The following is a 7,630-nucleotide window of genomic DNA, read 5'->3' on the forward strand; positions in this document are numbered from 1 at the left end:
TTATTATAATATACCGTATATTCACGAGTATTAAAATTGGTGGTACTATATTTCATGACATTCGGTAAAAACAATAAAGTCCCATTTTTTTAATTTATATGTTTCTAAAAACACAAGTAAATTAGTGAATATATCTCTTATGCTTAGATGTAATAGATTAGCACCACAATTATTGTTTACAAAAATTGCCAATTGTCTAGCCTGGAATCTTGGTCCTGTTCCTCTTGAATACTGTCCCAAACATTAATCTCCACATTACCCTTGTCAACTCGTGGTTAGTGTTTGTAGTTTGGGCTGTCCTTATCATTTGCTTTGTCATTTAGGTAGTATCGGTTTTATACTTGATATTACTTATATGGCAGTTGATACATCTTTCTTCCTTACTATGGTACATATTATCCTCATGTCAGTCTGCTGAGCACTTAGCACACTTTGTTATTTCTTCACTGCACAATTTTTGTAGTGAAATTGGTGACAATTAAAGCATTTTAGTATGCCAATGTCTTGTGTCTTCACACAATGTAAAGTTTGCCATATGACATAAGAATGTGAAAAAAACTCAAAGAACTTTCAACAAAAATTGATTTTATTTTCTTTGGATTAAATGATTTTATAGTCTAAAGTAGTCTTCATTTAAAATGCCAGGGTTTTGTTTTCTAATTATCTGCTGCAAGTATTCTTTATTGACATAGTCTTTTGAGACTCCCGGTATTTTTATTCTCGGTTTGTTCAAGTTCATCTTAATAATATCATACATACAATGCTCTGGTGGCATCTGTCACTTTTTGATGGACATTCGAAAATTACTTTGCCATTTGATAATTCTTTTTTCGAAACTTATGGCGATTTTGTCTGGCTCAATAATTTGACAACGTCCGGGTTTTAAAATTGTATACTATATTGGACCACCTAACAAAATACCTCTGTAAAATGAAATTTTGTGAACCAAATTGTAACAAAAAAATTGTACATAACTTTAGGCCTGTTATAAATGTATAGAGCTTATAAAACAGGCTAAAACCTGTTCCTGTGGTTAGCAAAAAAAACGAAGCAAAATAGAGTCTTTGGTCCAATTTAGGATACTGGTTTCCTATTTTGAACCGCAAGTTCCCTAAATTGGACCATGTCTAAGTTTTTTTATTTTTTATGCAAAATCGTTTATTAAACTATTCAAATACAGTACAAAACTAAATGTAATGCTAAGATTAATTTACTAATATACATATAAGCCTTAAATATTGGGCATATAAAAGAAAAAAAACAGTCACTGTCAGACTCGCAATTTATACATTCATATAACTCAGTATTGCGACCAGTGGTGCACTTTAAGTGTGCCCACTTCTTGCACAAAACACAGCGTATCCACTCTTCCCCTGGACCAGATTGCAAAAATGGAGATAGGCAAACGAGGCAAAGGAACTCTTCGTCTTCCGATTCCTATTCACTTGATGACTTTTGCGGCAAACGGCGTTTTCCCTTATCAGATTTAGATGCAGAGGACTGTCCCTTGAGGGTCGGCTTTGAAGAAGAAAATACCTTTTTAACGGTTTGAGGAGGTGCCACTTTCTTATGTTGTTTTTCTTCAAGGGCATCCTTGTAAGCCCCTACAAGTTATTATTTGTTGCTACTAGTTATTATTGTCGTAGAACTGGAAGCTGCTGTGCGTGATTTTCGCTTTAAAATTATAGAGGAGATATTTCAGAAATGGATTTTCTTTTTTGGGGCGATGGCGATGGCTTGGAGCATGCGAGCTCTACCGATATATCTAAGGATGTGGAGGCATGTTGTGATAGGCTGTTGATATTAGTAGAAGTACTCTGGGACATTTCGTTTACTGAAAAGGTAATGTTGTCTTTTGGCGCATTTGTAGGCTCGATGTTCACATTGGAAAGGCAAACGAAATCACTGTCATCAAACACATTTTGATCTAAAGGCCATATGCCGCATTTCGCAAATCCGCTTATAGCATTTCCCACTGATGCAGCTTTTGCATATGCTTCTCCCAGTAATCTTGATACCTGAAATTGCGTAATATTTTGGGTAGGGTGCGCACGAAGCCATTTATCTGCTGCTTGATTGTAATATGAACTAAGGGGCCTAAAGAATGAGACGTCATAGGGTTGCAACCTGTGGGTAGTGTGTGCTGGTAGTACAATATGATGATTCCATTATCCCTTGCTAAAGTTATGACTTCTAAATTTTTTGTATGGGTGGTATGTCCATCCATTATCAAAAGTACTTTCTTATTTTTAGATGGCTTCGCAAAATTAATAAAATGCCTTAGCCATTTTGCGAATAATTCACTCGTTATCTAGCCCGATTCTGAGCAAGCAAATTCTGTTTCTGGAGGTGCGCCTTCTTTGAGTTCATCTTTGAATCTTATTCGCTTGAATATAAGCATCGGTGGGACGTACATACCAGCAGCATTAATGCAGCAAACACATGTCGTGTTTACTCCACGTTTTCCGCTTGTAAGAGATCCTATTTGATGCTTACCCTTCTGTCCAATTATTTTTTGCGGTCTCTGGACTGTAGAAAGGCCGGTCTCATCGACATTATATATCTCCGACGGACCAAACTTATGTTTATCGTAAAGAGCAGTGAGGCAATCAAAAAAGGATTTAACTTTTTCCTTGCTGAACCTTACAGCCCCCGCCGCTGAAGTTGCCTCCGGCTGGCGAAGCGATAGCTCTTTGTGTGTAAACATAAAACAATAATACCACTTTTTGTCCGCTCGTCCATTTTTAAACCTGTGCGGAATTCCATTCGCTTCGGCGACATCGTATGCGAGTGTCCTTAAATCCCCACGAGTGATTCCAAACAGACTTCTCTCAAGCTCTAGAACATGCTTTACTATCTCTTCCTCAATTTCTGGTGGAAGATCTGCGGCTTGTCCAAATTTTTTTTCACTTCCATGAACATGTTTGTTTTTGTTGTCAATTCTGCGTTTTAAAGTTGCCTTCGGTATTTTATACCTTCTAGCTATTTCGTTCAAACCTATACCTCCATTTTGATGGGCAATTAAGGCTTGTTTCATATATCTTCCTTGTTCCATTTTCCATATTTTCCACGTTGTGACATACTTACCTTGAAGAAAAAAAATGCTTAATTTGGACTGGTCCAAAATAAGAATTATTAAGTGGTTCAATTTAGGATACTATAACCTCACTTTAAAATAGTCGTTTTTAAAACGGTTTGGTTGTGAAAAACAAGTAAACTATAAGGCGAAATAATAGGTGACAACATGTTTAAAATGTATACATAGGCAAATGACAAAGTTACTCACCAGTAAAAAAATAAAGCCCTAAGAAGCTAACAGCAAAATTACATCGGCCAGCACGAAAACATAACACGTTATTTCCCGAATTATCCGAACTATACAGATCTCTTGTTTCGGGCTGCGGCTAGCAAATATATAAGCTATATCTACCGGCCAACAAATGGCGCCTGGCACAGTTTTTATTCGAATAAAGGCGATGGTCCAATTTAAGGGCCGGTCCAAAATAGGGACCTCTTCCCTATTAGGCAAGTTGACATTTACCTTTTTTGGCACTGTCCAACAACCTAGTTGGTTGTCTCTAACTGTACTTTCATCTTCAGTAACTCATGCGTAGGATTTACCAGGTTCTTGTGCCAACTTGCATGAAATTGAATCAATTTTTTGTTCAATTTCGCTTAGTTGTTTTATCAGTTTTTCTATTTTCATAGGATTTTGGCACTAGATATAAATATTTCCAGATTATTTTTGCAGTCGGTACATATGATGTCTAAGGATATTTTTTTGTATTGCCGTTGAGATATATTAACACATTTATTATCCCAAACAGCGTAGATATGTACTAAAGACATATTTTGTACGTACCTACTCTACGACATAATGTACATACCTCAAAAGACGTATTACCGTCCGTAGTACACGGACGTATATAGGACGTCCACTTTCCGCAGGATTTTACGTCATACGTACGTACTTTTAGGACATTTTACGTCATGTATTGGACTTAATATGACGTATCTAGGATGTTTACACGACTCCTTTTTTTGCGTGGTAAAATGTATTTGGGAGAAAAAATAACTCATTTATAAAAACTGAAAATTTATTGATTATTAAAAATATATTTAAAAATATAAAACAAAATATGTATATGTCCAAAAAACAAACAAAAAAGAAACGTTTAAGAAAACACAAAAAAAACATCATTTGTTTTTTAAAACTATTGTGAAATACAGTTTTTAATTTTCTTTGTACTTTCTGCTTGTAGTGCTACACCTTAAAATCATATTTTAAAATCAGCAAATTATCCAAATAAGTAATTCATTACCACTAAAATGAATAAATAGGCTCTTACCATGAATTGGACTAGATCGTAGTAAATCCTTTCCATCACTGAGTGAACTGTAAAACTAAATTCAAATGTAATAAGAAAATGTTAGTATAAGCCGAATTTTGATAAATCCTATAAATTCAGAGGAGTGTACACTCTTATTACAAAAGGACAGCCCACGCCACGACGTCAATACTGCCAAGCCGACTGAAAGAGGGCGTTCGTTCTCGCATCTGTCGCTTGTCTTAAACACTGTCAACAGTGTCACCTCCGACATGTTGCCAATTACTTATTTGACAGTCAGTGGGGACAACAAAAACCCTGGATTGCTTTTGCGACCGATCTTGATAATTTTGATATATTATTATCACAAATACTCCATTTTCGATCGTTTTTAGATATTTTGAAAACCCCATACCCAATTACTTTTCGGTCAGATCAACATGTAAATTAACTAAATTTATAGGGTATGTTAATCTTTTAGAAAGAGGGAATTTCGATTTGACAGTTTTCTCATTTATACCGAATTCGTTGACTTTTTCTATCAAAGCAGAGAAGCATGCAAATAGTTTTTATTCTCTTTACCCTACTGAATTTAGAAATATTGAAAATAAAACTTAGTAGCATTCTATAATTCTTTCCTGGCATATAGTTTTGTGTGTTAACACAAATTTTTATGTTTTTTTTTATTCTTATATAATCCATAGGAGCTAAAATATTTTCTAAGTATTTGTATGTACATGTATGTAACTAATGTACGTACGAATTACGTATCCAAAAGTACGTACAAAATACTTTTTTTGAGTTTTGAGAGATTTTGAGTTTTATGTAGCAAAATGTAACTCAAAATCACTGTTTGCTACTTCTACATTTTTTGCATTTCTCGTTAGCGCCATTATCAACGCCACTCATGTTTTTCCAATATGCAAAAGGATCAAAGGAACTTAAGTTACTATTTTACGCAAAGGATTTAAAATAGTAACTTAAGTGTAGATAGTGAGTGAGTATGAGAAAAGCTTATTTTTCTTTAAACATTCGAAATTTCAGATTAGTGAACGTATACATTGAATTCCTAACGAATTTGTAGATTACGTGCCTGCAGCTGTAAATTTCCCATAAATCATCCCTTAATTCTTTTAAATAACTGCAATTATTAGGTTTTAACAGTTCCTAAACCCGTGAAGAAAGACCCAAAAAGATCGCCACCTAACTTCCGCTCTAAACTAACCGAAGATTGAATACTTTTCCATTCTGAATACGTCGATTTCTTCTTATGGTTAACGGATCTGACCATTTTCTTTTGAGATTTAACTCGCCCCGCCCGTACATAACACGGTTACATTGATTGCACAATAAACGATAAGAATAGAAGAAGAAAAGGAGCCGCACAAATTAAATATTTAACCACCTGGGGGCTACGACACGTGTAAACACGGTAGTCTTTTGTTGGGCCCCGGGGGTAGCTTATAGCCTGTTTTTTCTTCTTCGGCAAAGAGGGCGCAACTTTTTATTTGATTTATGGGTCGCATAAAGTTGCATTGATTGTAATTATTTTTTCAAAATTTGTAACGTCCTGATAAGTAGTGTGAGAGTTGTTGCACTGTATTTGACAATCCTTAAAATAAATGTAGAACCAAGGCCCTCTATAGACATCAAATACAAAATCGTAACCTCTTCCCCTCCCAGCTCTAAATAATTCTTTTCTCATCATTCTTGCTCCAAATTAGAAACCAACAGCCGCCCCCCATTTAAATAAAACACAATAAAGGGCCCGTGAAAGCCTTGTAAAAGGGTGGCATAAAAGCTTTACCTATATACAGCTTGTTAGGTTATAATGATCCCAAGGGGCGCATTTTTCCCCCCTACGCCACACCAAAGGGGCGGCCAAGGGAAGTTCTTCCTTCCTTCCGGCGTTTAGCCAATAACGTAACGGTTTCCATGGCGACGACGACCGGAAGTTTCCCCCTGCGTTTCCCCCCTTCTCACTCTGGGGATACACCTACGGTGGAGCTATTGAGTTGTTAAAGGGATGAAACACCTAGAAGTTCGAGGGTTAGAGGGATGTTACTCAAATTTGACGGTTAAAAAACTCTATGTCTCTCATTCTTCGGATAGACCACGAGAGTAAGAGAGAACATTGCAAATTATTCATTACCACTGGCCTAGTTTTTGCAAGACAATATAGTATATACGTCATGATCACATATGCACAAACAGTTTAATATAATTTAAATAGATAGAAACGTTTTGACTGATAACAATCGACTAGAAAATTAAAATCCATTAATACAGCAATGTCGATAACAACTGTCACATCTTTGACTCTTATACTGGAAACTTCTTGGTTGCCTGCCGGGAAAACTTTTCCCGAAGAAAACTTTTACGCTTTCATATTAGAACTTTAGAATGGTCGTTTAAAGGAAATTTACGAGGACGGCGATTATCCAAATGGATACTTTCGACGTAATAAGAATGAACGATAAAACTCGCCTTTATAAGAAGGAGACTCTTAATTAACTTTTCGTCTCTTATATGAGTAGGCGAGGGTGTTTTAAGAAAGATAATTAAGAAATTTCAATGGTTGGGAAATATTAAATTAATTTTGTAATGTAAGGTCAGATTTATAAATGTCGTTCGAAATTTTCATAAAGATAACTATGTGAACTTAAGGAAAAATGTAAATTTTTGCACCAATACATCACTTTGCCGTTGACAAACAGAGCATTGGTAACGTGCGCCTATATTGCCGCCAATAAGTTTATATATCCACGTTTACTTCCTCACGTACGTATTAAGGTCGGGGCACACATATCCGTACCGAGACCGCACCGTGCCCGCAGCGTAGCTCGGCCGTGTCTCGGTGCGTTATCTCCCAAAACACACGTCTCCGACACACGCCCGCATCGCATTGGACGGTCACGACGCACTTCAAAGTATTCAGTTTGGATCGAAACTTAATTGGGTTGGTACATTAAATTTATTTCAAAGAAAAATGTTCTCGAAATTTGGTAATAGTGAATTAGCAACGCTAGCTATTGCATTGTATGAAGAGGAAGAAAACAAAGTCAGAAATAAAAAAGAAAAACTTGAGAAGAAAATGGATACACGGTGCTTGGAAAGCAAGAACTACAGAAGGAGAATTCAGCACACTATTTCCTCATCTAATGGATGACGAGACAAAATTCTATCAGTACTTTAGAATGGCACAATCCATGTTTCATAAGCTACTGAAAAAATTGGAAAAAAAATTGATGAGGAAAGATTCCTTTTGGAGGTTATCAATAACACCAAAAGAAAGGCTAGCG

The sequence above is a fragment of the Anthonomus grandis genome, chromosome 7 (assembly GCF_022605725.1).
Source record: "Anthonomus grandis grandis chromosome 7, icAntGran1.3, whole genome shotgun sequence".
Taxonomy (NCBI): domain Eukaryota; kingdom Metazoa; phylum Arthropoda; class Insecta; order Coleoptera; family Curculionidae; genus Anthonomus; species Anthonomus grandis.